The sequence below is a fragment of the Hemitrygon akajei genome, unplaced genomic scaffold, assembly GCF_048418815.1.
Source record: "Hemitrygon akajei unplaced genomic scaffold, sHemAka1.3 Scf000082, whole genome shotgun sequence".
Taxonomy (NCBI): Eukaryota; Metazoa; Chordata; class Chondrichthyes; order Myliobatiformes; family Dasyatidae; genus Hemitrygon; species Hemitrygon akajei.
The window spans coordinates 1946330-1955844 of NW_027331968.1; the positions used below are offsets into that span (position 1 = coordinate 1946330).

Here is a 9515-nt window from a genome sequence, read left to right on the forward strand (position 1 = left end):
TTTTAATTGCTGATTCTTGAAGGGGAGTGATATATCTATGTCTACGAGAAGTGGGAAGAATCTTGCATGAATCTCCTGACAAAGGTAATGAAAAAGGAAAGACGTCGAAGGAAAGATCTGATGAAATGCCATCATGGGCTGAAGATATCGTTCGGACACTGAAATCAATTCAAGATCAGAATAAGGCAATTAAAGATCAACTGGAAAAGAATATAATGAAATGAACTTAATTCTGGGAAAACAAAGATATGGAAACTCAAGTTTCTAATCATGACGAGGAATTGAAGTCAACTAAGCAAAAACTGTCTGAAACTACAACCCGTTTGGAAAAATATCGTTAATAAGATTATTGATTTGCAAACTAAGTCTCACAGAAACAACATACGAATCGTTGGATTGCAGTAAGGAGCTGAAAATGGAGACTTGATGGTTTACTTTGGTAAGCTCTTTCATCATCTATTTCATCACAGCTACCTGCTATTGAAAGAGCACACAGGCTGTCCACTTCGAAATTTAAAGACTCAACCAGACCAAGATTTATTTTGGCTTGTTTTCATCACTTTAAAATTAAAGATCATATAATGCGACAGGCAAGAAAACAGAGTTTTCAAATTCAATGAGTCTGAGCTCCGTTTTTATGAAGATTATCCAAAAGAAGTAATGGAGCAAAGAGCAAGATTTGCTTTGGTAATGAAACAAGCATATGATAAGAAAAGATTTCCCTCTTTGAGTTACCCGACAAGAATGAAAGTTTTTCCTCCTAATTCTTCCCCATGTACTTTCTTTGACCCAAAAGTCGAGCTGGATTTTGTCCAGGCTATACCTGTCACCACCACTGACGTTACTACTGAATGAACTATCTGAAAAGCTGTTTGATTATCTGTATATTACTCACACTATGAAAAGAAGACATAAGAAGGCTATTTGGATATTTCATTGACAGATTAATAAAAGAGGAAAAGAAAACATGCTCATCATTACATCCTATTGGATTTTTTTTTGGAAAGAAGATTTACGGATCAAGTTTGACTGTTTAAATGGTTAATTTCATATTTGACTGAGAAAAGAGGATAAAAGGATTTGTTCCTTTTATCTAATATTTGGTTTGATTTTTTTTGTTGTTTCTTAAATTACTAACTGGTAGTTTTTTTTCTACCAACAGGGTTTCTTTTTATATATTTATCTGGGAGGGTTAAGTTACTATGATTTTACTAATTAATATTTCCATCAATTTAGTTCAGTTAAGTATACTATTAACTTTTTTTAATCTGTTTTATTATAGCGCCCTATAACTGAATTTAAAGTTTTCTTAGGGATTTAAAGCTAAACTCAAGATGGGGCTGGTTTTTCTCTCTACGAGATTATATTATTCTGGTTCTTTTTCTGTTTAACACATGATAGAATGTAAACACTCTCCTTTGTTGAGACTTTACTGTCTTTCTTGCAAGGTCATTTTATTTATTTTATGTACTGGCTGGGGGGAGGCAGAGACGAGACCAACAGAGTGGCCCATGTCTTCGCATCTATCTTAGTTCACTTGCCTTTTTTCAGGCTTTTGGGAGGGTGGGTGGGTTTAGAGTTAGGAGTTTTTTCCCATTGGGTGGTTCTGGAGCATGTGTGTTTTCTATATGGCTTTATTCTTCATCACTGCCATCTTTGATAATCCCGTATTGGTATGTGTTCTGCGCATGTATAAAGTAAATTAGAATAAAATTATAGTATGGCAGTTAAATGGATTAATGTAATGATTTGGAATATACGTGGTTGGAATGATCCTATTAAACAAAAAAAGACTTAAAATTATTAATCGACTCCAACCTGATATAATTTTTGCTTAGGAGCCGCATATCAAGGCAGGAGATCAAAATAGATTTTTTCGCTGGTGGAATGGAAAACCATGCTACTTCAAAGAGCAAAACTAAGGGTGTGTCTATCTTTATTAAATCTAATATATTTACTCAAGAGGATATTGAGTCAGTTTCTAATGGTAGATTTTTAATTGTTAAAGGAGTGATTTGTAATAGAAAGGTTGTTTTGGTTAATTTGTATGGTCCTAATTTAGATGATCCTGCTTTTTTAAAAAAAATATTTGCTTTACTGCCAGATTTAAATGAGTATATGTTGTTAATGGGTGGGGTTTTTAAACTGTTGCTTAAATCCTATGATTGATAAGAGCTCAACTAATCAACGACTTACAAATCATTTTGCGTCAGTTATTAACTCTTTTTTGACCAATTTTGGGTTGATCGAATTATGGAGGCATTTACACCCTGATAACAGAGAATATTTTTTTTCTTTCCATGTTTATGAAATATATTCAAGGATTGATTATATTATAGTTGATTCCTGTCTTTTGCCTAATGTTAAAAACTGTGAATATGACGCTATTGCTATACCTGATCATGCGCCTTTGAGTTTGTCCTTTGAATTTGACGATGACATTTTTGGCCGTCCACCATGGCACATGTCTCAGACTTTATTGCAAAGCTCTGACTTTATTAGTTTTATCGAAAGCCAGATAAAATAATTTTTTTCTTTTTAATGATATAGGAGGTATGTCTAAATTAATTATATTGGATACATTCAAAGCATTTTTATGTGGTCAGATTATTTCTTATTCAACTAAACTTAAAAAACAGACTAAAGCAAAATTAGATGAAATTTCAAAACAAATTAAAGATTTAGATAATATCTATGTGACTTCCCCTAATATTGACATTTTAAAAAAGGGTGGATCTTCAATCATAATATAACCTATTATTAACTCATTCAATTGAAGGTTATCTACTTAAGTTAAAGACCCAATTTTATGTGTTTGGAGATAAAAATAATAATCTACCATAGATTCCGGACTACAGAGCGCACCTGATTAAAAGACACAGGCTCTAATTTTAGAAAGAAAATCAATTTTGTACTTGTACAAGCCACACCGGATTTTAAGCCGCAGGTGTCCCACGTTGTAATATGAGATATTTACACAGAAAGATTACACGTGAGGATTTTTTAACTTTTAATTAAATCCATATGGTAACATAAACAAATACATATTGCAAATGCTTTTTTTCGAACCGTGCCTGTAACACGGCTACTTTTAAATATACATACGCATCGGTAACACACAAATTACGTTGTGTATACTTTTTTACCGAACAGTGCACGAACAACATTCCAATATCTCCTAACGACTGGTAAAAAAATATATACTGCAGCCTACCAGGAAAAGTTATTGGTCGCCTTCAACTTAAAAGCAGCATTCTCGCGCGGGTCTAAAGCGCTCGCCCCCTCCTTTCCGTTTATCGCAAACCGGTGTTTTCCCACAAGACGCGGCGAAACCGGATGTGACGTCATAGCATCCCGGGATGTAGTACAGAAAACAAATATACTTAAAACACTTCTAACTTTAACTAGAAAATATTAACAAATGAATTACTAAGCGAAAATATTATAAACTAAATAACTGCCATAAAGGCAGCACAATGCTTTTCTTCGAGTGTTTTCCATGTTGATGAGGGTGAGTACAAATGACTGATTTACAATAATTTAATTGTGAAAGTGCGCTTGATTTATCGTACAATTTCATTGGACCTCTGTGAACTACTCATCAATTTTATTGGTCTACTGTTACGAGGCAAAATGTTTTTGGCGGCATAAAAAAAAAACCATGCATTAGCCGCACCGTAGTAAAGGCCGCAGTGTTCAAAGCTGTTCAAAGCGTGGGAAACAAGTAGTGGCTTATAATCCGGAATCTACGGTACTTGCATCTCAATTAAAATCAGCTGGAGCCAAGAGGCAAATTTTTCCCCTCACTTTTCTTTTTAGTTTAATTCCCAAAATTTTCAATCCTCAAGATAGCTTCCTCTTTTATGAGGCAATGGAAGTGTTGTTACTTCGATGCACTTGTGCTATTTTTGAATAATAATAATAATAATAAAAAGATATGAAAAGAATATTAAAGGTGAATATGTTCAGTGGGAAGAAGGATGCGAGCGGGCTATATCTGCGGATCAGAAATGGGAACAACAACCTACCAAGGGACGGGTGGGGACAACAACCCGTTTAGAAATTGACAAGCAAGGATGCTTCCTACCGTGAGTACCACCTCTCAGGAAGAGCCCAATGTAATATTGACAGTTGCTGCTATTCCAGTTCCGTTTATGATTGATTTGGGGGTAACTACAACCACTCTCAATCGGGAAATAGTATCGGAAAAGGGATTGCAGTTATCAGACGCAACATTCACTCTGTCTGGGTTTGAAGGCACGGAACGTACGTATTCACATAACAGTCGGGGGTGTAATCCAGCAGGGAGAGACTTGCTCTGTCTGTTGGAAGTCGAGATTCTCTGCACAGGCAATGGTGTCACCCTGTGACAGGTGAACAACTGATAGCTTTCCCAATTTCCGACCCCCCAGTGGTGGGCACTTAATCTGGACTCCACTGCGTCTGAACCCCTTCTGCCAATGGTCGACCCCCATGTGACTCTGTGTTGTGACATTACGGGGTGCTCAGCTGAGGAAAGTCAATATTATGCACCCCTCGAGGGACAGAAGTTCCCAGTCATGGTGATTGGAGAGGTTAAAGGAAAAGTGGGCAGTGCATTACTGGCCGAATTTCCGGATTTCCTTTGGCGACAGACAGAACTGGTGGTTCCCCGTACCACTGTTAGTTTTTGCCCTGGGTTCAAGCCAAAGAGCCCAGAGTTCATTGCCTACACCTTGCTGAAACAACCCTCCAGCACCGAGGGAGACGGGCAAGACTTGGCTGCGGGCCAACTCCGATACTGGAAGGAGTCTGAGGTGAAAGCGGGACATTTGGTGAGACACACTTTTAATATTGACCGATCCCAAGATGCTGTACCCCATCTCTGAGCAAATTCAGGCCATGAAGTCGGTCGCGCCAACTGTCCCCCTGTCCGGATCACCATGAAGGAAGGACAGACTCTCCCATCCATTCTGCAATATCCCCCTCTAGCCCGAAGCAATTTTATGAGGATGGAAGCTCTTTTGTGGATCCAGTAGGGAAACAATATTCTGGCTATGCGATAGTGACAGACAGTGAAATTGTTCAGCAAGCTTCTTTTGAAGCAGCTGTCTCTGCCCAGAAGGCTGAGCTGTTTGCTCTGACTCGTGCCTGTATCCCAGCAACAGACTGAAGTGCAAACCTTTACACAGACTCCCGTTATGCATTTGGAATTGTACATGACTAGGGGGCTCTCTGGGAACACGGGGATTCCTGACTTCCTCTGGCCACCCCATTAGTAATGTCACCTTTGTAAAGAACTTACTCACCACTCTACAGCTACCTGGAGTTCTGGCTGTTATTAAATGTGCTGCCCACACACGCATGTCCAACTGTGTCACTAAACAAAATGCTCTAGCAGATCAGACAGTGAAAAGTGCGGCACAATCCTCAGTAGTTGTAGCCTCCTCGCGTTCCCATCAAGCAACCCTCCATGACTAAAGCAGAACGGGTTTGCCGGACATGTGGGAGGTACGTAATTTTCAGGGGGACGTCTCTGAGGAGGAGTGAAAACTGTGTTCCCAGATGGTGGTGCCAGAAAGACCCTGACCTAGGTTTTTGGATCACCCCAGCGGGACAGGTTTGTGTTCCTACACAGTTTTTACGAATATTGGTCGATTATATACATAATTGTACACACCTGGGAAAGGAGGGAATGGTTGGTAACCTGTACCCTGCACACCGGGTATGACTCCCTTGACTGGTGGATCCTTTTCTGTGTCTACAAGTTGATTTTATTGAATTGCCTAGAGTACATTGCTATAGATACTGCTTAGTTATTATAGATGTGTTTAGTAGATGGATTGAAGCTATTCCAACTACCATTAATACTGCTATGACTGTTGTGAAGGTATTGTTATGGGATATAATTCCCAGGTACGGCCTGCCAGAGATGCTGAGCTCTGACAATGGCCACACTTTGTGGTGAAAGTAAACAAAGGGGTATGTAACGAACTAGCTATCCAGCAACAATTCCACTGTGTACACCACCCATGGGCCACTGGCAGAGTGGAAAGAGCCAATGGCACTCTGAAGAATAAACTGGCCAGACCAGCAGCAGAGACTGGACTCACTTGGTTGAAGGTCCTACCGTTAGCCCTATTCCACGAAGGTTACCCCATAGGGGAAAGCGGGGTTGTCACCAGTTTACAACATTTATGGATGGCCCATGAGAATATCCTGGGGACCAAGACCTTGTGCACCATTGCTCCCAGAAAGCCTACCAGCAAAATTAGATATTGGAAGAGATGGGGAAATAAATATGCCAACTAACCAAAATTTTCCAAGCATTACATTCACAGGTATGACAGGCTTACAAGGAAGAGAACTACCCCGCAGAGAGGAGTGACTATCCCACCATTGAACCTAGGAATTTATCCTGATCAGGAACTGGGATTGAGGGAAACTCAGACCTCAGTGGAGAGGACCATATCAAGTGTTACCGACCACTCCGACAGCTGTGAAACTTAAAGGGCAATCTCGGTGGATACATCGAACAGACTACAAATGTGTTACTGAGTAGAAGGACTCTCTCGGTATAAAGGAAATTGTATTGGTTGATAGTGGAGAGTGATGAACCTCTCGGTTTCTTGCTGTGGACTGTCATTTTAAGAGATAGTGCCTGAGTGACGTCAGCCGCCAGCATTCTCGGCTCCTGTTTGATTCTTACAAAGAGAGAGAGAGGGGGCTGGAACTATTTGACCATGGAGCGTGTTTACACTTGCTGGCAGCTTGTGTTTTACATAGCTCAAAGTTTGTTTTGTTTAAGCAAGGACACACAGTCAGCCAGAGAGAAAGAAAGAAGATGGAAGGTTCGAATCAAAGGACCTAGTGGCCAAAGGTCACTGTTTGGACTCTCCTATGCCCACAAGGGTGGGTTAATTTATTGATCCATTGTATACCGAATGTGTGATTGTTGCTTTGTTTGATCCATTGGAGTGGATCTGTTGGTTTGGGAGTATCCTGTGAGGACCACTTGTGCTAACCCTTGCCTGGGTGTGGTAATTCACTTGAAGAGGTACCCCTTGACCAATCACTGTTGGCGATAATTCGTATAATGCAAATAGGGATTTTGTTGGAGTATCTCGTGGCTACCACATTTGTTAACCCTTAGCTGGATTCGGGTGTGTTATATGGTAAACACTTGTGAGAAGGGATATTCTGTGGAAATCACTGTCGGTAATACTTTGTGTTTTGGGTCTGGATTGGGAGTACCCTGCGGAATCTACCTGTGTGTTAACCCTTGCCTGGGTGGTAGTTCCTTCTGAAGACAGTACTCCTGTGATAAGCTGCTTCTGGTGATAATTCGTATGTGGATTTAGAACAACGACGGATAAGACCTACGGCGACTGTTATCACTGTTTTACCACTGTGGAATTTGTGGAATTTAATGTAATTGCCTTCTCTCGACATTCATCTTGGATTACAAATATCTCTCTCTCGTCATTGATTCCGTGGATGAACTTAACTTTCATGCTTCCACCATCTCAAGACTTTGAGCTTGGTATTCCCTGAGCTCAGTGGTTTGGGAGTTATATTTACACATATTTACTCATAACACACTTTAACTTTAGATTATTTTGCTTAAGTTGTTATACAAGTAGATACTAATAAGGACAGCACTTTTAACATCAAAACTAGACTCCAGGTGTTGTCTATAGCTGCTGGTTCAATTAAACCGTTACAGGTGCGTAACAGTGGTGTCTGTGTTTATGTCTTTGAGAGGGCTCACCCCAGCAACCAGTTAAGATTTTTCTGTCTCTGTCACACTTATGCCAAATGGGTAGAACTAGGGGCCCTGACAGACACAGTGTTTTGACAGATGTATCTCAGGCCCCCCACCAAACGGAACTTCCTACACTGGGAAACATGCAGCGTGGCCATACTTGCAGGTGCCCAGCAGCGGAGAGGAATAACTGAGACTGAGCGATCTTTGATGATAGTTTTTCTCTCCTATGGAGTAGCCAGGAATTCACGAGAGATAATCAATTTGGCTACAGCACTTGAGGAGCTGGCCACAACACTGCAGGGGCCCTGACAGAAGTATCCACTGAAATGATTGCAATCTGGCAAACAGTCGTATAGAATCTTACGGCTTTAGATTTTATCCTAGCTGAGAAGGGGGAACCTGTGCTATTATTGACACAGAATGCTGCACCTATATGCCTGATGAGTCTAATAACATTACATCCCTCTCCGAGCACACTGCCTAGGAGATTGACAGCATCAAGAAAGTAGGGCAGGATTTACACGGGTTCACGGAAGGGTCGAATGGTGATCTTCAAAGGCCTGTTTGGTAATATGTGGGGCATGATATTGCATTATGTCCTAATAGTTGTACATATCATTGTTATAGTTACTGTTGTATGCCGTTTTTACCCACTGAGAAGTCAAATCTGTACTCGGTTGCTTTCTCTTTAAAAAATTACTGTTTTGTTGCTCATGTAATGATCAAAAAGCAGGGAATGATGAAGTATGGTTTAACACTTCGTTAAAAAATAGCTGCCTGTTTTTCTGAAAGAAACTGCAGATGATCAACAGATGTACTAAGCCATGCTGACCCATATTTCTTCTTGAGGGTAGCTAGCTAGGGTTTCAGGACGCTCATTGTCTTGTGTGTTCATGCATACAGATAGGACAGCTTCAGTCTATTCTGTGTGTGTAAGCCATTTTTGACTATTTTGTAATTTGTCTTTAGGGGCTCCAGCCTGTCATGTAGTAAATAACTTTGGTTCCAGCCTGTCTTGTGTGGGGAGTATCTGGATGGATATATCTGTGGTGAAGGGGAATTGTTAGTCAGTGGATTGGGCGGGAACAGTCATTGACTGTTCCTGTTTGAGCGACTAACTGAGTAAGCCCCAGGTACTTGGAATAAAGAGTTTGTACTTATACAGTCTATGAGAGACTCTCTCCAGATTCGACTTCCACAAAATGGGAGTGGTTTTAAAGGGCTGGGCTGCTGGAAGCACATTACCAGACCTGGAGTGATTGCAACTGGGTCTGACAGAGGCATAACTGGTTCTTCTGGGCACATTCAGTCTCACTCCAACTGTTTCCTACCTTCCCTTGTACAGGTATGTAATGTCTAAAGGACCAGTGTTTGAGTAAATGAGACTCACCAAACTTTCTCCTGACTGAATCACTGGAATCTCCGAGTCAGATGGGTTCTCTCCAGTTGATGCTCTCAGTCCTTGGGCTGGTTCACTTGTTGCTGTTCCCTCATCTTCAGTCGTGGTTTGCTTCCAGTTGGGTTTTTCTTCCAATAAACTCTCACCGCAGGTCTAACTTAACATGAAAGATAATGAAGCACATTAACAATAAAAAGGAGAACCAAACAGTTCTGCTTAATGTTACTAAGAACAAAACTCACTGAAATTTAAACGTTGAAGGCAGATATAATGATCTCAGTGAACAATCTTTTATTGTCCCTCACATGACACAAAAGAATATGGGATAAGAAGGAGCCATCATTCAGTCATGGTAAGACATAAGGAACC

At 40.5% G+C, this 9515-nt stretch overlaps 1 long non-coding RNA gene across 1 annotated transcript in view; it reads right to left on the reverse strand.

Moving 5' to 3' along the window:
- LOC140722655 (uncharacterized) overlaps positions 1–9274 on the reverse strand; it is a 54389-nt gene extending 45115 nt beyond the window's left edge. Inside the window, exon 1 of the long non-coding RNA XR_012097707.1 lies at positions 9138–9274. This is a non-coding gene — a long non-coding RNA (uncharacterized lncRNA). The remainder of the gene's footprint in view (positions 1–9137) is intronic.
- Positions 9275–9515: the final 241 nt, after the last annotated feature.